Genomic DNA, 24484 nt, shown 5'->3' with positions numbered 1-24484 from the left:
TATTAATAAAAAGCTCTAATACATGAAACCTTAATAAACCGTAAAATAAAACACATATACATGTCATAATCACTCATTTAATGCATTGAAATAATTAAACACTTATTTTAGTAAAACCCTAAATTGCGTAGTCAGATTACGTAGCTCGAATTTCCTAGGCCTTACACTAATTAGGGTTTATTAAATTTATTATTGAATGTTAAGCTTGTTAAATGTACCTATATTGGGTAAGACGCTACAATAAACATAATTTTCCAGTGCATGATCATTCTTTTATCTCCTAAAAGTAGTAAAACCAACCATTGTGTGGTCTAAAAGCTAGAATTTACCACAACCTCATACAAATCTCAACTAGAAAGTGTCAAAACAATCTTACAAAAGAAAAAAAGTCAAATCTTAAGAAAAGAGAGCCAAGTCTTAATGATGTGAGATGATCGCATCTTTACAATCCCAAATAACTTTTCTTTATTTATTTCCTAAAGTTGAGAGGAAAGGGTTACAAGAAACAATAAAATTTCCAGGTAATTTATAAAATTGTTTCATGAAGTCCATGCATTAAGCATGTTAATGACCTCATCAGACATGATGTCAATTGTCAAGTAAAATAATTTCCTGTCATGCTTGTTTCTATTTTCAATTCAAATTTATGAATTTTCATTTTGTTTAGCCATGGAAAGATAGTCCATTGGAGAAGAAATGGAGTCGACCAATGTTTTGATCATGTCAGATTCGAGTTACCCATGAGTGGAATTGTTTCATTAAAAATATGGAGAAGATATGAAGAAGATTGTTTGGCTGAATATATTGTAGATTGTTGCTCTATTAACCCTCAAACAATCCATTCTGGGATATTTTTATATTTCTGTTTCAAATAGCCGAAATGTATTGTATTTTATTTGGCTATATATAGTAAGGATTGAAATTAAGGATATATCAATATTGGAACTTGAACGTAACTCAACCTCAAAAGCTAGCTCAAGTGGAGAGGATTGTCTAAGTCCATATATGCAACTCACAAATATTTTATCCAACCGATGTATGACAACTAACATGATAGAATTTTAATTGTCATACGACTTATAATTTTTGAGTTGCATTGTTACCACAAAATATTTAACTGTATGATTGATAGCTGAATCAACATCCTGCAAATCCTATAAAGTTGTATGTTTTATTGTACGAAGGGCGATTGTCGTGGAACAATAACCGCTCTTCTTATCCTTAGTTTCAATTTATGAGTACATAGTTTAAGAATTAAGACATGAAAATATACAGACTTCGGTATAAACACAAATACGAGACGTAAAATCAACTAGAATGTTTTTTTTAATTATTATTTTATTTTATGCCTCTAACAAGTTTTCTGATTGTGTCTAGGACACAATGGCAGAAGAATCAGAGAGAAGGGAGAAGCGTGAGAGATCGAAGATAAGTCACGTACCAAGTATTCGCCTCGAAAATGGCATAAAGAATGATTCTAACTCATCAGCCTCTCTACCAACCTCACCAGTGGCCTTGAGAAAGACAGCAAGTGTAAGACACAGTTGCTTGTGTTCGCCGACAACACATGTAGGTTCCTTCAGGTGCCGATTCCACAGAAACGAGGCTTTCATGCATAGCAGCAAGTCCGTTGGATCTAAGCTCTCTGAGTTTGCAGGAAAATGAATCAAAACTTGCTAAAGCACTTAGTTTACATGGATAAATATGAAGGGATTTCAGACAGATTCTGCACATCCTGGTTCTTGGTTTGAAATATGTTGATACCTTTGAGTAGTTCAGCTGACTTCAGTATCTGAATATAATTTGTTTGGTTTGGATATTATGATCATTGATCTGTCAACTCTCCAAAAAATTCTTGTTTACGTATGTTTGATTCTGTATAGGTGTCCTCGTTGCTTTGTCCTCGAAAACATTTTGCCCCTCATATTTCTTCATTAGGATCCTGGATCTCTGATTAATTACCTCTTATATATACTCAAATTTCTGAAATGCAAAATTTAAAATTCGAATTTTTACGACCAAGTATTGTAAAACTGAATAAAGAATACAAAGAGAATATGTTTATATACCTAGGATAAACACAAAAAGAATAAATGACTAATCTACCCTTGAGAGCTAACAATAATATATTATATTCTAACATCCCCCTTCAAACTCACGATGCTACAGCTAAAAGCATGGAGAGTTTGTCAGACAAAAAACGGAAGCGCGAAGCGAAATGTGCCTTGGTAAACATATCAGCTATCTGCAGAGAAGAAGGAACGAAAGATAACGTGATGGTGCCAAGCTGGAGATGATGACGAGTGACGTGACAATCGATCTCAATGTGCTTTGTCCTCTCATGAAAAACTGAATTGCGTGCAATCTGAATTGCACTCTGATTATCACAATATAACGGAGTAGGATGACAAAGAAGAATACCGAAATCCGCAAGCAACCAACGTAACCAAACAATCTCGCAAGTAGTTCAAGCCATAGCACGATACTCGGCTTCGGTAGAAGATCTAGAGATAACTGCTTGTTTCTTACTTTTCCAAGAGATAAGAGAATCTCCAAGAAAAATACAGAAGCCAGTGGTTGACTTACGATCCGTGGGATCGCCAGCCCAATCAGCATCAGAGTATGCACGCAGCTCTAAGGAGGAAGTAGAGGGAAACAAAAGACTCTGAAACTGAGTTCCCCGAAGATACCTGAGAATGCGAAGAACAGCAGCCCAATGAACTGTAGTTGGTGCAGTGACAAACTGACTTACTACATGAACAGCATGCGCAATATCTGGACGAGTCACAGTGAGATAAACCAAGCTGCCAACAATAGTACGGTATAAGGTAGGATCTGGCAAAGGAGGTCCATCTGACAGAGAGTACCGAGCATTGGTCTCAAGAGGAGTATCAACTATTCTGTTATCAGTTAGACGTGCACGCTCAAACAGATCTGCTATGTACTTTGACTGAGATAAAAGATAACCTTTTGGAGAATAGGCAACCTCAATTCCTAGAAAGTAAAGTAGCAAACCTAAATCCTTCATAGCAAAGCAGCGAGCTAACTCAGACTTCAAAGCCTCAATACCATCAATATCATCACCGGTGATTATCATGTCATCAACATATAAAGACACAAGTATACGACCTGCAGGAGTACACTTGACAAATAATGCGGAATCATGATGACTAGGAATAAACCCAAGCGAAGTAATCACTATAGAAAATTTCTCAAACCAAGCACGAGGAGCTTGTTTGAGACCATAAAGAGCCTTACGAAGTCTACAAACTTCACCAGGTTGGTGAGCAACACCAGGAGGAGGAGCCATAAAAACTTCTTCATGATGATCACCATTCAAGAAAGCATTCTTGACATCCATCTGACAGATTTTCCATCGACGAACAGAAGCAACAGCAATTAGAGTACGAACTGTCATCATTTTAGCAACGGGGGCAAATGTTTCCTCATAATCCATGCCATGCTTCTGAGAGTAACCTTTAGCAACAAGACGAGCTTTGTAGCGTTCAATAGATCCATCAGATTTGGTCTTGATCTTGTAGACCCAACGAGAGCCAATGGTGTGCTTTCCGGGTGGCAACATAACCAAATCCCATGTATGAGTATGATGAAGAGCAGTCAGTTCCTCAGCAATAGCATTCTGCCAAAGTGGATTACCAACAGCTTCGCTATAGGATAAAGGCTCAGAGAGACGATGAACAGAGGCAACAAATGAAGCGAAAGAGCTAGAATAACACGAATAAGCAAAATCAGGTAGGCGAGTAGACTTACGAACCCGAGTGGACTGACGGAGTGGAGGATTATCCGCGATGCCAGGAGATGATTGGGTTGTTGTAGGGGGATTTGGAGGAGCATGAGTCTCTAGTGTGATCGTGGGCAAAGTCTCGTCGGTGTCGGAGGTGAAAGGGTCAATACGAATAAGATCTGCATGTGTCATATTATGCGAACTAACAGGTATAGAAAAGAATGGAACATGTTCAAGAAACACAACATGACGAGAGACATAAAGTTTTTGACTAATTGGATCAAAGAAACGATACCCTTTTTGACCAATACCATAACCCAGGAAAACACACAGAGCAGAGCGCGGAGACAACTTATTGCGCTCGATCTCCGGTCGGAGAACAAAACAGGCACAACCAAAAACACGCAATGAAGAATAATCAGGAGCATGACCATACATTTTTTCAAAGGGTGACAAACCTGAATTGTGTGAAGTTGGGATTCTATTGATCACGTGAACAGCAGTAAGAATTGCTTCACCCCAAAATGCACTAGGAACATTAGAAGACAGTAAGAAAGAGCGAGTTGTTTCAACAATATGTCTATGTTTTCTTTCGGCAACACCATTTTGTTCAGGGGTTTCTCTACACGAGGTTTGACGTATGGTACCATCAGAAGCAAGCAAACGCGAAAAATCATTAGAAGTGTATTCACCCCCCAAATCACAACGAAAACACTTGATGACAGCTGAATGTTGATTTTTCACAAGAGCTTTAAAATCATTGAAAATAGCAAGATAATCATATCTATGTTTCATCAGATAAATCCAACAATAACGAGTGCAATCATCAATAAAAGAAACATAATATCTCGACCCCCCTTTCGTGGGAACAGGAAATGGTCCCCACACATCTGAATGAACAAGATCAAAAGGAGTAGGAGAAAAAGATAGACTTTTATAAAAAGGTAATGCCGAAAATTTTGCCAGTTTACAACCACTACAATCAGAAATATCATGACTTTTCAAAGTTCCTAGTGCTCCTGTAGACGCTAAAAAATTCAAACGAGACGCGGAAACGTGTCCTAGACGATTATGCCATAAATAAAAAGCAGAAGACGACTGACTCAAACGAAAAGAAGAGAGATCCACACTAGATGCTGCAACATCTGGTACTCTGAGATAATCCAAAACATAAAGTCCCCCCTGTCTACGGCCTGTCCCAATCAGCCTCTGGGATCGCGGGTCCTGCACATAACAATTTGAAGAAGAGAAGTAGACTAAGTATCCAGACTCACATAATTGACTGACCGAAACAAGATTGAGTGTAAGATTGGGAATATAGTATACATCGGGAAGAGATAAACAACACGTAACAAGAGAACCAACGCCTACTAATGGCATAGGTGTACCATCAGCAGTCACAATTTCAATGGAAGAATTGTGAGACAAAGAAGCAAAAGATGACAAATCAGGAGACATATGATGAGATGCTCCTGAATCCAAGACCCAGATGGACGAAGATATACCTGAAGTGCCAGAGGATGACAAACCTATATGTGAAGAAGCTGACATAGCATGAGGCTGTGAAGCGAGGAACTGTTGAAACTGCTCAAACAAATACGGATCCAAAGACGGTGCAGCAACTGCATTGTTAGGTTGAGGTGGTCGATATGTCCACTGGTTTGATGGATTACCAGGTTTCCATGGAGTGTTCTGAGATGGCTGCTGCTGCTGCTGTGGTTTCCATGGAGTGTTCTGAGAAGGCTGATGTTGCTGCTGTGGTTTCCACGGAGTGTTGTGTGGTCGTTGTTGCTGCTGTTGTGGCTGCACTTTTCCTTTACTCAACAATAGTGGGAATTGAGCTTTCCAGTGCCCCTTCTCTTTACAAAAAGCACACTCATCTTGAGAAACATTCGTATTTGACCTGTTTTGGTGATTAGCTTGAGGTCGTTGAGGAGCTGCAAAGACAGATGGTGTAATCGGGATTGTCCCTTTGTCAACGTGAGACTTAAGACGAATCTCTTCAGCTAACAATTCACTTACAACCGAGTCAACAGAAGGAAGAGGGTTACGATGAAGAATCGTCCCACGCAGACCCTCAAAATCATTCCGAAGTGCCATCAAAAACTGTACCAAGCGCTGTTCTTCTCTCCTAGCAATATAAGGTGAGAATGCTCGCAATTCTGCAGATTCTGTTAATGCCAATTGATCCCAGAGTGACGACATGGCAGAATAAAATTCTTGGATGCTCATATCTTTCTGCTGAAGGGCACAAATATCTATCTTCAATTGATATTGTTTGGCAAAATTAGACTTTGTATACAAGCGTGCCAGATGATCCCAAACCTCCTTAGCAGAATCATATTTTGCCAATTGAGCACCTATTGAGTGCGCAACAGAATTATTAATCCACGTAATAATCTTCGAATTATCTGCCTCCCAAACATCCAATGACACAGCATAATCAGGGTTCGTCTGGTCTGTAGGCTTGTCTCGTACACCTGTGACATAGCCCCACATCGATTTCCCCCGCAAGAAATTCTTCATAACATAACCCCAATACGAATATTTTTTTCATCCAATTAAACACTAATTGACTGAAGAGAATCGTCTTTACGAGTAGCCATGATGCCAAAACCAAATAAAACCGAACGAATAAAACAAAACACGATGCAGAGAAGAAGTCGATTACCAAAGAGAAACTAGACGAACGAAAGATGTGGATGAGATTAACAGTTCTTCTCTACAATTGACAGATCCATGAGATGGAGGCTCTGATACCATGAAGAAATAGAGAGTGAGCGGAAAGCTCAAGTCGTAGTATTGTAAAACTGAATAAAGAATACAAAGAGAATATGTTTATATACCTAGGGTAAACACAAAAAGAATAAATGACTAATCTACCCTTGAGAACTAACAATAATATATTATATTCTAACATTATGCAACTTAACCATAGGACCAACGTCTTGTACTTCTGTAGTACATAAGATTAACAATGTTATATTATTATAAGAGGATAAAAGAACATGAGGAGGTATCAAACACCTCAGATAATGCATACTTTGTGTAACATCTCATAGTACATAGATGTGTGGGATTTCGTTTTTCTCGTCTTCAAAAAGCAGCGGAAGTTTAAAATTTTTATTTTGATGTTCAAAATTTTCTTTAGATACTCGTATGGTTTAAATTAAATAAACATTCATAGGGTGTTAGAAGTTATACCTTTAGTCAATAATTTCACTTGGTTCCAACTACTCCGGTATTAGCGGACGTAGCTCTTGTTGTAATTTCCTACGAACTTTCTATTGGATCTTGGTTTTCGTGCCCAAAACGCAGCGGAAGTTTTTAAAAATTTTAGATCTTGACATTCACGATGTATTTGTTTGAACACTCGTATGATTTTAAAGAACAAACATACATAGGATGTTTAGTAATATATTTTTAGTGAATTTTCACTTGGCTCCAACTACGCCGGTATAAGCGAACGTAGCTCTTATTGTAAATCCCACGTACATTCTTCCAATCTCCTTTCTTCAATCTTCGAATCAGGTCCACGACCGGATTACTTGTTCCTCTTCTAACTTGCACTAGAAAATTAGAAGGATTTTTCGTTAAGATTAATTAAACGAGAGGAGGCCGAAAATTTTGAGAGGAGAGGAGGAGGATTTTTGAAATCCATGGCTTGGAGGTTAGGGTTTCAAAAATTGTGAATGAATTAATTCTAACCCTAAACCTAATACACATATATATAAGCTTAGGGCCTATTAAATAAATTAAATATTTAATGGGCTTAATCAATTAATTATTCTAGTCCAACTAGTTTAATTAATTAATTAATCATTTTAAAACCCAATTAAGAACCTTAATAATTTGTATATTGGTCTTGTACTTTTACAAGCCCATAATACATACACCCATTACATTTAATTTAAATCTTTTATAAATTTAACATTTGAATTTAATATTTAAATTATAAATTCAACTTCTTGAATTTATCACCTCCGAAAATTTAATATTTAATAAACCCAACTTTTGAGTTTAATAAATTAAATTCTCAAATTTTGTAAATCCAACTCCTAGAATTTATTCTCTTCAAATTTTATAAATTCATAAATTCAACTTCTTGAATTTACTATTTTAGAAATTCAACTCCTTGAATTTATTTTCTAAAAATTTAATTATCATAAATTCAACTCCTTGAATTTACTATATCATAATATAAATTCAACTCCTTGAATTTATTCTCTCAACGGGAACAAATGATCCAGTACTTGTGTGACCCTCAATGGTTTAGGATACAGCTAGCCGTGGGTTCACAACTCTTTGTGATTCAGAATAACATTTATTCTTATTCGGGCTTACCCTAGTTAACCTCATTCTTTTCATCAACACCTTGATCAAGAAAATCAGAACTCATTTCTGATTGCATCCATTGGATCATGGTAAGAGCGTCTAGTAGAATCGTCCCATGATCCCCTAGGTATCATTGATAGTGCCTGCAAGAACCAGTCGATTATGATTAACATACAGTACGGTCCCCTCATCTCATATATTCCGATCGAATCTGCAACCATTGGTTCATCGAGGGTTGCATAATAATTCGATAACTATGTGATACATATAAATAGTGGCATCGCATATACCATTGGAGAACTCATTCTTCAATGTACATCTCATACTCTGGCAGAGATTCAACGCACTATTATTTCATAAGATAACATAGGATATCCACACCCGTAGGTAAGCGGTGAATTCCCGGCTACAATGCACTGGCTTCTACATGTGTTGCAACTGTACCCAACCTCACCACCGGATGACTCTCCTGGAGCCGATAAACGAGTCAAAGCATAGCCCTAGCATATAGAGCCTCAGTGTTGTGCCGGATCATAAGGACTAATGGTGTACAATCATTACCACGGACTTATTCTCTCGATGAATGATTACCACTTGAAAAGTCCGAGGGAGGGTTGTTCGGTATAATCATCATATGACTACCCATCTGAATGTTTGGACATCTCTATGCCCTTACCAAGAAACGCAGTATACAACATCACAGATGCTAATATCGAGCTCAAGCGGCCTTTATCCTTATTTTAGACGGCTGAATCGACTAGGAACGAATTTAGAATATGCAGTGTTTACAAATGAGTTTTAACATCGAATTACGATTCATTTGTATTAAAGCATAATCAAAGACTTTATATATGCTGATTGTATGGGTATACAGATAAAGTAAAACGAAATCATTAAAAATTAAATTATATTAAAATAAAGATTGTTTATTACATTTGAGTCAATAAATTCCCCAGCCAACAGTTGGCTTACAGGACATCTACTCTAACAATCTCCCACTTGCCCTGGAGCCAACTACCCATAAACTTTTAATCACATTGATTCGCGATGCTTTTCAAACAATGGTCCTGCCAAGGGCTTTGTAAGTGGATCAGCAACATTAACTGCAGTGAAGACTCTTTCGACTGATATATCTCCTCTTCCCACAATCTCCTGGATGATGTGGAACTTCCTCAGTATATGTTTGGATCTTTGATGAGACCTTGGTTCCTTTGCTTGCGCAACGGTACCAGTGTTGTCACAGTACACCGGGACTGGATCAACTCCATTAGGAATAATGCCCAACTCTTGGACAAAATTCCTCATCCAAACTGCCTCTTTGGCTGCAGCAGATGCAGCAATGTATTCAACTTCAGTGGTGGAATCCGCAACGGTGTCTTGCTTGGAACTTTTCCAAGAGACAGCCGCACCATTAAGCATGAATACAAAGCCAGAGGTCGATTTCGAATTATCTACGTCACATTGGAAGCTAGAATCAGTGTAGCCTTTCAATTTCAATTCTCCACCCCATAGACCATGAACAAGTACTTAGTCCTTCTCAAGTACTTAAAAATATCTTTCATAGCCTTCCAATGAATTAGACCAAGGTTCGCCTGATATCTGCTTGTAACTCTCAGAGCATAAGCAACATCAGGACATGTCGATACCATACCATACATGATACTACCAATAGCTGACGCATATGGAATACGTGTCATCATCTCTATCTCTTTATCAGTTTTGGGACACATAGCTTTATATAGAGTAATAACATGACACATTGGTAAGTATCCTCTTTTGGACTCTTCCATAGAGAATCGTTTCAAAATGATTTCGATATAAGTGTCTTGGGTGAGTCCTAGCATCCTCTTGGATCTATCTCTATAGATTTGTATTCCCAATACATAGGATGCTTCACCCATGTCTTTCATGAAGAATTTACTTGCTAACCATACTTTAGTAGATTGCAGTAGTCCTACATCATTCTCAATTAGTAAGATGTCATCAACATAAAGTATAAGGAATGTCACTGCACTCCCACTATGAAACGTCCGCTTAATCGTTTTCTTAAAACGTACTAGAATTTTTATTTTTTTTTAAACCTCCCTTAGCATCGGCCGAACCATAAAATATTTTTGACATCATTTTAAAAATAAACATCCAACTGTCATTTAAAAATCCAAAGGAAAATATTTTAAAGCATAAACTAGTCAAACATTTTACCAACCTAAAAACATTATTTGAAAAGTATAGCCCATACTATAACCTCTCAAAAATCTCTCATAACATAAATAAAAGACGTAAAAATATCTTTAACATTACTTAAAATCATAAATAATAACTAGTGCGAAAAACTAGGGTCGGTCCTCGGGTTATGTGCACCTCCAGTCCAGTCAGATCAACCATCAAGACCTCCATTAACATTATCATAACACCTGCATCAATCACACCTAGTGAGTCTAAAGACTCAACACGTCATATTCTTGATAACGAGTACTACATAATACAGTTAACATATAACAGTGAAAAATACTTGTACTTAAAATATCGTTTTCATGAAGATGCATAAACTTTAAACATAAACTTTTTCGTAAACGTTTTCACGATGCATAAAAACATTTTCAAAAAACATAAACATATCACTTAAACATATTCATATCCATATTCATATCAACATATTCATATTCATATCATGTTCATATCAACATAATCATATTCATATTTGTATTCATGTTCGTGTATGTTGAATTCAAATCGTTGATTGTGACTCGTATTCTTAAACGTATTGGGCGATGGATCCATCTAAAGAAACCACAGTACTGGGCGGCGGGGACACCAGCAACACTCTCACCGGTCAACTGGGCCGGGCCTTGGCCAACGTATTAACATATTCGTATTCGTATCACGTATTCGTATTCGTATCCGTATCCAAGGAAACACGATCGTCAAGCTCCCACTGGGACCATAACCCTAACGATATTTCCAACATGTAGTAGTCACAATCCCTTCACGTCCTTCAACACGTTATCATCACTTAATAAAAACATGCATATAATATCATTTTTATTTTGAAATCAAGCATGCAACATGTCTTTTAAATGCTCATATTTAAATCATAAAATTCATAAATATTTAAAAATCATAATTTAATATATTAAAATCATAAAAAATATATAAACGTTTTAAAATAAACATTTTAACATCATAAACGTTTAAAATAAATATTTAAATCACAAACATTTAAAATAAACGTTTTAACATATTACATCATAAAACATTTAAACATATTAACATCTTAAAAATCCATAAACATTTAAAATTAACATATTAACATATAAAAATTCCATAAACATCCATAACCATTGAAAATAATCATATTATCACATAAAACAGCATTCAGAAGACTGTCATGACGTTTACTAATTTCTAGGTGTAAAAAGACCGTTTTACCCCTGGACGTATAATTTCTCGACTTTGACTTTTCCTTAAATCCATTGACTCTAAAATGTCCCAAATAATTATTTAAGCTTAGAAGAATTTTCTCATATTTTTATTTAGCATAAATCGAGGACTTTTAAATTAATCTTTAAATGTGACGTATTAATGCGTTTTAATCCCGAATTAAACCAAACCTTAATATAAAATTCCCAAATTAAAAACTTAGACTTATAATAATTATTTAAAATTAAATTTAATTTTTCATAATTTTATAAAGCTTAAAATTAGGCGTTTCAATTAACTTGTTAATTAGCGTTTCGTGCAGCGATTAAATCCCGGATAAATCCAAAACTCGTTATTTTGACCCCAAACTTTAAACATAACCTTTTTATGATTTATTATACCCTTCCAAATCATGAGCCACACCCGTGGACCCATGGATTCAAATTTTTTTTCTTAATTTTCGTTTTTGACACACTAACGAACACACCAAGCCAACTCCCAATTTACTCGAGCCACGCCTGAGCCACCTTGAGCCAAAACCTAGCCAAACCACCTAGGGACCCTACTGACCAAGCCCAGCCCGAAAAATCAGCCCTGGCCCGCACAAAAACCTTCTGCCCCTCAACCCAATTGCATGCATGTGTACGTGTGTTAGTGCCCTTGAACAAAGGAACTCCTATCTAGTCTAGAACTCCTCCCAACCCTTAACCATCGAGCCACCCTGACCCTAACTGACCCTAGACCATGCCCAGACAATACCCAGACCAACCCAAGCCCCTGGACGTGAGCAGCAAACCACTGAACCAGTGGCAGCATCATCGCGTATATCATGCTGTCAATGCTTCATCATGTTCCTTCGAGCCACAGCACACCCAAGCCGCACCAGCCCCTGCCCAGACCCTAGTGCACCCTTTTAGGACCCTAATGACTCGACCTAGCCCAGCCCAAAGCCCCCAGGCCGAGCCATCTCTCCCCTGCACCAGCTTCTGTACCTGCGCTACTCCTCTTTCAAATTCTCGGGTGGAGTCCTTCTCAACAAGGACTCCTCCCAGCCCTCTTAGCTCGAGTCCTAGCATGGCTAGGACTCTTCCCTAGGCCCCTCACGGACCATAGCAAGCCCTGGTCCCAACCCATAAAAAAAACGAACCCCCTCAATTCCATGACAGCAAGTTGGTTCATGCTAACGTTTCTGTTTTTTTTTCTTTCTTGCACAGCGTTTTGGTTGCTTTTGTGTGCGATTCTAGACCTTTAAACTTGTGGAAATACATACTAATTCATGTCCTAATTCATGGCAGCCCCTAAACCACATAATAAACAAGTTTTTGGATGACAGCACAAGTCTTAAAAATCACCTAAGATGCAAATCCGAAATATAACATGATGCAACTTGTTTTCATGCAAAACACAATTAAATAAATACTATGGTGTGATGGATGAGTAAAAGGAGAATATGGCGTGCTTTGCATTTTTAACGCACGATTTTACGTTGACAAATCGAAGAACGGCGGAGAGAAGACGATGGCTTGAAACCCTTTGCAACTTTTGAACTTTTCTTCAAATTATTTTGTGTGTGTGTATCGTGTACAAGGTGGGGTGGGGAGAGTTTGAGTTGATTAAAATTGTGTGGCCGTGTGTAGTTATGGAAATAATGGGGAGAAATTGCATTTTAAATAGCTAAATAAAACACTAACCAAGCTTAGGCCCATTAGGTAGTTAATTAGGCCCATTAATGCTTAATTAGAATTTAATTAAAATATTAAAATAGTTTTGTTTAAATAAGTTTGTGAATTTATTAGCCGGGTTGTCAAAACATTCGTATTTTTGTTGAAAAACCAATAGCGATAAAATTTACGTCCCGACGTATAAAATCACCTCAAAATCTCTTATTTTAAAAAAATAAGAAAAACCATCACTCATATTTTAAATAATTTTAAAACAATTATTCCATAAAAATATTTTCTATTTTTTTTAGCCATCGGTCTTTGTTCCTCGATCGCAACTCGAATATCCTTTAAAAATACATTTTAATGTAACCATGCAGAAAAATATAATTTAAACATATCAATATGCACCACATTATTAATTTAATGCAATTAAAACAATTAATTAAAATACAAGAGAATTTAATAAATCGTATGCATGTGTTTTGCGTGGACCTTTAAATTTTCGGGGCGTTACACACTAACTTTTTTGTACACACATGGTTCCTCAGGATTCTTAGCAAAACCAAACTCTTTGATAGTGTTATCAAATCTGAGGTTCCAACTCCTTGACGCCTGCTTGAGACCATATATTGATCTCTAAAGTTTGCATACATTATGCTCACTTCCCACTGATGTGTATTCCTCAGGTTGAGACATTCAAATTTCTTCTTTGATGTCTCCATTGAGAAATGCAGTCTTTACATCTATTTGTCATATCTCATAGTCATACCATGCTGCTATGGCTAGTAGTATTCTAATGGACTTAAACATAGCAACTGGTGAAAAAGTTTTCTCATAGACAACTCCTTGCCTTTGAGTATAACCTTTTGCAACCAGTCTTACTTTGAAGGTCAATACCTTCCAATCTGCCCCAAGCTTTTTTTTATAGATCCATTTGCATCATATGGGAACGATTCCCGCAGGTGGATCCACCAATGTCCAGACTTGGTTTGAATACATAGATTTCATTTCAGACTGCATGGCTTCAAGCCATTTGGATGAATCAGTATCAGATATTGCTTCTTTAAAGTTCATTGGATCACATCCAACACAAGACTCATCATGGTCTTGTTCATGAAGAAGCGTATATCTAGCATGTGGTCTAATAACCCTATCAGACCTTTTAGAAGCTTGTACTTCAGCTACTGGTTATTGGGGATTAGGTTCAACTACTATAGTTGAGGGAGTATCTTGAATTTCTTCAAGTTCTATCATCTTGTCTTTTCTATCTAATAGAAATTCCTTTTCAAAAAAGGTGGCATTTTTTGAAACAAACACATTTGCTTCATTGGGGTGATAGAAATAATATCCAACAGAATTCTTTGGATATCCTACAAAGTAGCACAAAGTGGATCTACTATCCAATTTGTCTCCCACTGTCTACTTCACGTAAGCAGGACATCCCCATATTCTCATGTTAGAATATTTGGGAGTTTTTCTCATCCATATATCATATGGTGTTTTATCCACTGCTTTAGTATGGACATTATTCAACAACATTGCCGTAGTTTCAAGCGCAAATCTCCAAAACGATGTAGGCAATTCAGTGAATCACATCATGTGATCGAACCATGTCCATCAAGGTTCGATTACAACGTTCAGAAACAACATTCAATTGTGGTGTTGCTGGTGGAGTTCACTGTGAGAGAATCTCATTCTCTTTTAGATAACCCAAAAATTCAGCTCTCAAGTATTCTCAATTTCGATTAGATCGAAGTGTCTTAATACTCCTTTCTAGCTGTTTTCCTACTTCAGATCTGAATTCTTTGAACCTTTCAAATGCTTCAGATTTGTGTTTCATAAACATAACCATACCTCAAATCGTCATCAGTAAAGGTAATGAAGTAGGATTGCTCATATTTTGTGCTAACACTTAGCGGGCCCAAATGTCTATGTGAATCAAATCCAATAGACCATGCGCACGTTCCACATTTCCATCGAATGGAGTCTTTGTCATTTTTCCTTTTAAACAGGACTTACAAGTAGGTAGAGAATTTATGTCTGACAAGTCAAACATGCATTCGCCCACTAGTTTGTGCATCCTTCTTTGGGAAATGTGACATAGTCTAGCGTGCCATATTTGTGCGGGATTTGAATCATCTAACTTTCTTTTGTTTGATGTTGAAATCGTGTTTACTTGGACATTCACTTATCATTTACAGAATATTTCTGGCGCATATAATTTCTTATGTCCGGACCTCTTGCAATGAAATAAATATGTTCTGACTTATCGGGCTTTGTAGGCCCATTAATGTCCTTCAGAGTTTGCCTCTTATTGGGATTTTTTTTCTTGTGAGGGGCAGAACATTTCTTTCCCTTACCTTGTGGGCCATTTTTCGTCTGACGGGGCCCATAAGAAAAACAATAATTTCCTGTTTTATGGTGATCTCATAAGTTATAAGCATATTGACTAGCTCTTCAAGGATATCATCTATCTTATTCAAATTGAAGTTCACCATAACCTCGTCAAATGAGGAAGAGAAAAAACAACAAATTGATGTCATCAATTAACTCGTTAGGAATCACATATTCTAGGCCCAGCACATTCTCAATAAGCACAGTCATATATACACCACGCTCATGGGTCAAAGCCCTATCTTGCATGCGTGTAGTCATGAGCTTCTTGAAAGTGGTGTGCATAGTTTCATGCACCATGCAACTCTTGCACGTGCATTCGAATGTTAGCAGCATTCAAAATTTTCTCAAACTGTCCCTACAGTTCATTTGACATAAAAGCGAGCATGTTACACTTTAGCTTGCATACTATGGTCCTACCATCTTGCATGCTTTGTCAGTTCAGCATGGCTGACATTAGTGTGTATGCAACTTTCTCTGAATTCAGAATAATTTCCCAACCAATCTTGAAAATTAGATTCGTTTAGGTTGTTAATAACAGAAGTGGATTATTTGACGAAATCGAAAATATACTGATATGGAAACAGAATAATAGTTGCTGATAATTTTAAAATAATTCTAAGATATAAAATATGGATTTTATTTTATAAATCTATCTCCCACTATTTTGACATTTTCACCACCCTCTGATGAAAAAAGGAAATCGTATTTCCTTAGTGGGCACGTATAGTCCAGTTAGCCAATTATAATCCCGAATAATATCAGCCAATTATAATTTCTAAAAGGTATAATCGAATTGCATCCCTATTCAACCTCCGCGTGTTTTTCCTCACGTTTAATAAGGACCCAATAATATGACGACGTTTATTTTCACGTGTCAAACCAACCCATCAATATTAAACTGTAGTGGACGGTCGCCATAAGTTCCCCCAATAATATGAGCCGAAGTCATGGGAGTTCCACTCAATTCACATCATATGCCGGTGGAAGTCACAGCTTTCCGGCGTCCAGGCCTCCCCAATAATATGAGCCAGACACTGTCCGCGGGTAGCGATCAAAATGCAACCACGGTTGATAGAAGGCAAGAACAAATTAAACTCTTTTAATTTTTACTTTTTCGATTTGATATAAATTTTGAATCTTATTCAAAATGAGGGATTTTAATTTTAAAATTGTCTCATCATTTTAATTTTTAAAAATCACGTGCCACGAGTTTGTATGTTTGCCAGATTCATTCAACTATATTATCTAATAATATACATACATGCATACTACTATATATCGCTTATATCATAATATGACATTCAACAATAGATAAGGATGATCGATCGCCAACACTATTAGATCCATGTGAGCCATACATGGATCCAGGTTCAAAACCTAGGTGAATGCAGGGATGCAAATGCAACTATTACAAAAGCTTCCAATATTTTACATGTCTTCATCTTGTTCGTCGGGCCCACCATCTTCCAGTCTTGATCTCCCACTATTCCTAATAATTACATTTAAATAGTCATGACACATAAGGGATACATCTCATGGGGGTGGGAACGGGCCATAAACCAGGTCCACTTTAATAATATAAAATATTAACAAAATGAATAAAACAGTAAAATATTCTAACATACACCTAACACATTGATCAAGGCTCTCGATCATCCTTCATGCATTTTAATATCAAATATTAACATCAATTAAATTAAAAAAATTTAATTAATTGATAAATCATATATCTAATAATTTTATCACTAACCACCATAATTATTAAAGAATTTAATAAATTAAATAAACACCTTTATTTAATTTTCAATTAAATCAATAATAATTGGTTTCTTGTAAAAACTCATTTTTACCAAAAATAATTAAAATCATATTTAATAATTTATTTTACAAGAAAATTATTAATTTTCCAAAAGAAAAATTAAACAAATTTTCAAAAATATCAATTTTACCTAAAAATTTGAAAAATCAGAAAATTGCACCCTATGCCAAACAATTCAAGCTCATCATCCAGCACGGTTCCCGAGACGCTCCCGCTGCCCGAACATTTCGGGCAGTGGCGAGTCTCTTGTGCGCGCACAGGCGTGCGCAGCGCCGCGCGCAGCGTGCGGACGCTCCGCACGCGGCGCTGCGCAGGGCGTTCGGACGCTCCGCAATCCAGGCCGCGCTGCGCGCACACACCGTGCGCGCAGCCGCGCGCGTGGTCTTCCCGGAACAGTTCTGGGCAGACCGAAAAAAAACATTTTTTTATTTCCGAAAAATAATATTTTTTTGGTGCTATAATTTTCTGAAAAACTTTATTGTGTGGTTAGAAATATATTATTCAATATCAAAATCATACGATTTAGAGAAACCTGGCTCTGATACCACTATTAAATCTTGGTTTTTTCGTGCCCAAAACGCAGCGGAAGTTTTTAAAAATTTTCGATCTTGACATTCAAGATATATTTGTTTGAACACTAGTATGATTTTAAAGAACAAACATACATAGGATGTTTAGTAATATACATTTAGTGAATATTCACTTGGCTCCAACTACGGCTGTATAAGCGAACGTAGCTCTTATTGTAAATCCCACGTACATTCTTCCAATCTCCTTTCTTCAATCTTCGAATCAGGTCCACGACCAGATTACTTGTTCCTCTTCTAACTTGCAATACAATATTAAAAGGATTTTTCGTTGAGATTAATTAAACTGAGAGGAGGCCGAAAATTTTGAGAGGAGAGGAGGAGAATTTTTGAAATCCTTGGCTTGGAGGCTAGGGTTTCAAAAATTGTGAATGAATTAATTCTAACCCTAAACCTAATACACATATATATAAGCTTAGGGCTCATTAAATAAATTAAATACTTAATGGACTTAATCAATTAATTATTCTAGTCCAACTAGTGTAATTAATTAATTAATCATTTTAAAGCCCAATTAAGAACCTTAATAATTTCTATGTTGGTCTTGTACATTTACAAGCCCATAATACATACACCCATTACATTTAATTTAAATCTTTTATAAATTCAACATTTGAATTTAATATTTAAATTATAAATTCAACTTCTTGAATTTATCACCTCCAAAATTTAATATTTAATAAACTTAACTTTTGAGTTTAATAAATTAAATTCTCAAATTTTATAAATTCAACTTCTTGAAATTATTCTCTCCAAATTTTATAAATTCATAAATTTCAACTTTCTTGAATTTACTATCTTATAATTTCAAATCCTTAAATTTATTTTCTCAAAATTTAATTATCATAAATTCAACTCCTTGAATTTACAATATCATAATATAAATTCAACTCCCTGAATTTATTCTCTCAACGGGAACAAATGATCCAGTACTTGTGTGACTCTCATGGTTCAGGGATACAGCCAGCCGTGGGTTCACAACTCTTTGTTATTCAGAATAACATTTATTCTTATTCGGGCTTATCCTAGTTAGCCCCATTCTTTTCATCAACACCTTGATCAAGAATGTCAGAACTCATTTCTGATTGCACCCATCGGATCATGGTAAGAGCGTCTAGTAGCATCGCCCCACGATCCCCTAGGTATCACTGATAGTGCCTGCATGAATCAGTCGATTATGATTAACGTAAAGTACGGTCTTTTCATCTCATATATCTTGATCAAATCTGCAACCATTGATTCATCGAAGGTTGCATAATAATTCGATAACTATGTGATACATATAAATAGTGGCATCGCATGTACCATTGGAAAACTCCTTCTTCAATGTATATCTCATACTCTGACCAGAGATTCCACGCACTATTATTTTATTAGATCCCATAGGATATCCACACCCGTAGGTGAGCGGTGAATTCCCGACTACAATGCACTGGCTCCTACATGTGTCGCAACTGTACCCAACCTCGCCACCTGATGACTCTCCTGGAGCCGGTAAACGAGTCAAAGCATAGCCCTAGCATATAGAGCCTCAGTGTTGTCTCGAGTCGTAAGGACTAATGGTTTACAATCATAACCACGGACTTATCCTCTCGATGAATGATAACCACTTGGAAAGTCCGAGGGAAGGTTGTTCGGTATAATCATCATATGACTACCCATCTGTATGTTTGGACATCTCTATGCCCTTACCAAGAAACGCAGTACACAACATCACAAATGCTAATCTCGAGCTCAAGCGGCCTTTATCCTTATTTTAGGCGGCTGAATCGACTAGGAACAAATTTAGAATATGTAGTGTTTACAAATGAGTTTCAACATCGAATTACGATTCATTTGTATTAAAGCATAATCAAGGACTTTATCTATGCTGATTGCATGGGTATACAGATAAAGTAAAACGAAATCATTAAAAATTAAATTATATTAAAATAAAGATTGTTTATTACACTTGAGTCAATAAATTCCCCAGCCAACAATTGGCTTACAGGGCATCTACTCTAACACTTTCTTCAAGGACTCCTTTCTTCGATCTCCTAATCCGGTCCACGACTGAAATATTTGTTCCTCTTCTGACTTGCACTAGAAAGTACAGAAGATATTTTATATTCGAGATCAAGAAAACAAAATTGGTTCAAAACCTGTTGAGAGCAAGAATGGCCAATGAAATTGGAGACTCTCTCTTTTTTCTTTTTAAATCTTCGGCCCTCTCCTTTTTCTTTGAAAGCTTCGATGATCTCCACCCATAATTCATCAAAGTAACACATATATTATTATTTTAACTAATAATTGTTTCCTTAAGTAGTCATTTAATTAAGTTAATGATCTCATTAAATATATATCTCTCGAAATTAGCACAACCATAATCATCCAATATTATTTTCTTTGTGTACAAGTTGTTAATTTATGGTATCATGAAAATTTTCATGTTTCATAAATCATTACCATATTTTATAAAAACTTAATGAGCTATATTTTAATTCAATTAAAATACAATTTAATTTAAATTCTATTTGAACTTTAATAAATTAACATGATGTGCTTATACTCTTACAAGCTTATTATCCATGCTCCCATTATATTAATCTCATCATAATCCCGATCGACGATCCAATATCATCGATGTGATAATTTCAACTTGTTTGCTATTATGATGCACACTTTAATTTCGAGATTACCAATGTCTAAATAAGGCAAGGTGCACTCCTTTTAATTGTTTTAGTAGTCATGTTCTCAAAAATTTCTATAAACTTTTATAAACTTTATTTATAAGTTTGTCGATTGATCATACCGAACTTATTTCTTATAAATTCAACTTATTGAATTTATTATCTCAATGGGAACAAGTAAAACAATACTTGTGTGATCTTCAATGGTTCAGGGATACAACTAGCCGTGGTTTCACAACTCTTCATGATCCAGGACAATTTTTTTTATTCGGGCTTACCCCAATTTGCCCATATTCTATACACCAACATTTGATCATGAGAATGTCAGAAACCATTTTCTGATTAAACTCATCGAATTATGGTAAGAGCGTCTAGTAGCATCGCCCCATGATTCCCTAGGTATCACTGATAGTGCCTACAGGAACCAGTCAGTTATGATTGACGTACAATACGGTCCATTCATCTCATATATCCCGATTGAATCTGCAACCATTGGTTCGTCGAGTGTTGCATATTAATTCGATAGCTATGTGTTACAATCATGAAACATTCATAGTGTCATCGCATGCACAACTAGGGAACTTTTTCCCTAATGTACATCTCACACTCTAGCCAGAGTTTTCATGCGCTATTATTTCGTTAGATCACATAGGATATCCACACCCGTAGGTGAGCAGCGAATCACCTAATACGATGCACTGGCTCCTACATATGTCGCAATTGCACCCAACCTCGCCACCTTGTGACCCTCCCAGAGTCGGTAAATGCGTCAAAGCACAATCCTAGTATGTAGAGCCTCAGTATTGTCACGGGTCGTAAGGATTAATCATGTACAATCACAACCACATACTTTTCCTCTAGATGAATAATAACCACTTGGAAAGTCCGAGAGAGGGTTGTTCGGTACAATCATCGTATGACTACTCATCTGTATGATTGGACATTTCTATGTCCTTACCATGAAACACGGTACACAACATTACAGATGCTAGTCTCAATCTCAAGCGACTGTTATCCTTGTTTTAGGTGACTGAATCGTCTAGAAACAAATTTAGAATATAAAATATTTATAAATGAGTTTCAATATCGAATTACGATTCATTTGTATTAAAGTATGATCAAAGGTTTTATCTATGTTGATTGCATGAGTATACAGATAAAATAAAATGAAACCATAAAAGGTTAAATTACATTAAAATAAAGATTGTTCATTACACTTGAGTCAATAAATTCTCTAGCCAACAGTTGACTTGCAGTACATCTACTCTAATGATAGAACACACATCAGTCACGAGGACCCGTCGCCCCGAAGAGGACGCAAAATGTTGGCAGCTAAACATAAATAATTGATTACACAATCCGAGGCCTGAAATTTTTGTAGATACTGATATGTACACTGCGCACACTACTAATACTCACATGAGGGATCGTATTCTTCCGTCTCTTGAGGCATCAGATAATTCCGACAAAGAGGACATGTTGCGTTCCAATACTTCAACCACTCCTCGAGGCACAATTTGTGGAAAATATGGCCACAAGAAAGGCGATTAACCTCTGAAGTTGGCTCGAGCTCAGTTAGGCAGATGGAGCATTCTTGTCTGGGGCAGCCGGATAAGAAAATCGAGTCATACTGGATTGCTGGTGTTCGGCTTCTGAACTCCTCCATGTATGATTCTGAGGGGATCGCACAATATTCCGATGAATCAAAAGACTCGACTGAGAATTCTTCCCATGATTTAATATGAATGCCGATCATATGAAGTATTGAGCAAACAATTTCCTTGAAAATGGAGACGCATATTGCTGTGTTTGCCAGGATCATACAGAGGACTCCGGCGTCGACTGGATTAGGCTAAGATAATATAGCCATTCTGAAGGGCAAACCTAATCAAGATTCGAAAGAATAGGGTCAGCCAACATGTGGCTATATTTCGACAAGGTATTAACAAAAGAACCAAACCTATGCACCGTATTTTCCCCAAATGGTGCAACATAATATCAATAAAAAATTTCCAACAGTTTATACAAAAAAATTGTGGGGCTTTTCATATTTTGGCTCTTGAACCGAACAAATCATGGTCGATTAAGAAAAATCCCCACATTCAGTGGAAGTGTAACCTCAAATATTCATCACCCAACATCTATCCTCCGGCTTCTTCACTTTCTAGTATGAGGGTGGCGCAAAGTCATGGGGGCAAAGGATGCACGTCGAACGTGAGGTCATGAGGGCTAAACCCCTTGACAAGTTGCGTGTCGCAGCCATAAAATTGTGCCACATTTGTGAAATAACGGTAAGTAGTTTTTTCAAAATGTAAATCACAAGATATTAATTTGTTTTCCAAAATTAGAGTGATCGACAGCCTAAACTTCGCCAAAACAACGTTTCACAGAAACCATGTAACAGGATTTGCACACAATAAACCACTCGCAAAAGGAATGATTTTCATTCTATAAAAATTAGATTAAATATTTCCTCATAGATTCACAAAATAATATGCTTTTCTTGACACAAAAGCGAAAAACCATGACCGAAATTATGCACACTAGAGGAAATCATTCAACTTCAAAAACAAAACATTTCCAACACAAAAATGGCCAAAACAAAACAAGATCAAAATCAAAACAGAACCACCATAGCAGAAATCAAGACGATGACCAACATCATGAGCAGAAAACGTGATCTATCAAGACTAAGAACTTGAGATCCCATAAAAGAAACCCAAGAACGGAAAAGACTCGAACCCGTTAAAAGAAACAGGTATTTGTAGTGAAACAATACAAGAAAAAAATAGACGGACTCACAGTTTTAAAGATTGAGCTGAAAATCAGTTCTTCTCCAATCAAGAATCTTAAGATTGAAAGAAAGAGATTAAATTTTGTTTGTGAGGTGAAAAATTCAATTGGGTTCTCGACAATGAGAGATAAGAATAGAGATTAGTTTTTGTATTTGTTTTCTAGATGAGTCTCAGAAATGTTCAAAAGTGACTGTTGACCCCACCACCAAGGCTGATCTGGCTTCCCAATGCTATAATTTAATTTTTGTTATCAAGAAAAATTTATGATAAAAAATAAAAATATCAAAACTCTCAAAATTATCAAACTACACATTTTATAATTTTTTTCTCTCAACTTAATTGTGATTTTCTTCAAAAATGAGATATCTATTTATAAAATTTCTTAATAAATAATCCAAAAATAAATTCATCAATACATACATCAGCACACACTAATTTTCAATATTTACAACTCTTATTTTTAACATTCAAATATTCAACTATTATTTTTCAACATTCAAAACATATTTTTCAACACTCCCCCTTGTGATGATGATCATGATACATTGATTGTCTTCATTACGTGTTTTATACTGCCTCGTTAAAAATCTTACTAGGAAAAACTCATTGGGATAAAAATCATAGTAAGGAAAAAGAGTGCAGTCACGTAAACTCTCCCTCATGTTGACACGAACAATTCTTCACAAATTTCATAGATTGCGCATCTCAATATTATATATGTTCTTCGTGAATATTGTTGTAGGAAGTGATTTTGTGAAGAGATCTAATGAGTTTTAACTTGATTGAATGTGATGAATATCAATATATTTATTCTTCTCAAGCTCCTTGGTGAATGCGAAGAACTTATGAGGAATATGTTTAGTTCTGTCGCTTTTTATGTATCCTTCTTTCATTTGAGCAACACATGCAACATTATCTTCATATAGTATCACAGGCTTCTCGTCGAATGATAATCCGCATAAGATTTGGATATGTTGGGTCATCGATTTTAACCACACACATTCACGGCTTGCTTCATGTAGTGCAATAATCTCGGCATGATTTCATGAAGTT

General features: G+C 36.2%; 1 long non-coding RNA gene across 1 annotated transcript; it reads right to left on the bottom strand.

Moving 5' to 3' along the window:
- Positions 1–1805: 1805 nt before the first annotated feature.
- Positions 1806–23574, bottom strand: LOC142527921 (uncharacterized). The gene is made up of 3 exons (XR_012815562.1): positions 23439–23574; positions 22056–22520; positions 1806–1942 (listed from the first exon to the last, which is right to left on the bottom strand). It is a non-coding gene; the product is annotated as an uncharacterized LOC142527921 (long non-coding RNA).
- Positions 23575–24484: the final 910 nt, after the last annotated feature.

The sequence above is a fragment of the Primulina tabacum genome, chromosome 15 (genome assembly GCF_025594145.1).
Source record: "Primulina tabacum isolate GXHZ01 chromosome 15, ASM2559414v2, whole genome shotgun sequence".
Lineage (NCBI taxonomy): Eukaryota > Viridiplantae > Streptophyta > Magnoliopsida > Lamiales > Gesneriaceae > Primulina > Primulina tabacum.
The sequence above is the reverse complement of the archived record's forward strand: the minus strand, read 5'-3'. Positions and strand labels throughout refer to the sequence as shown.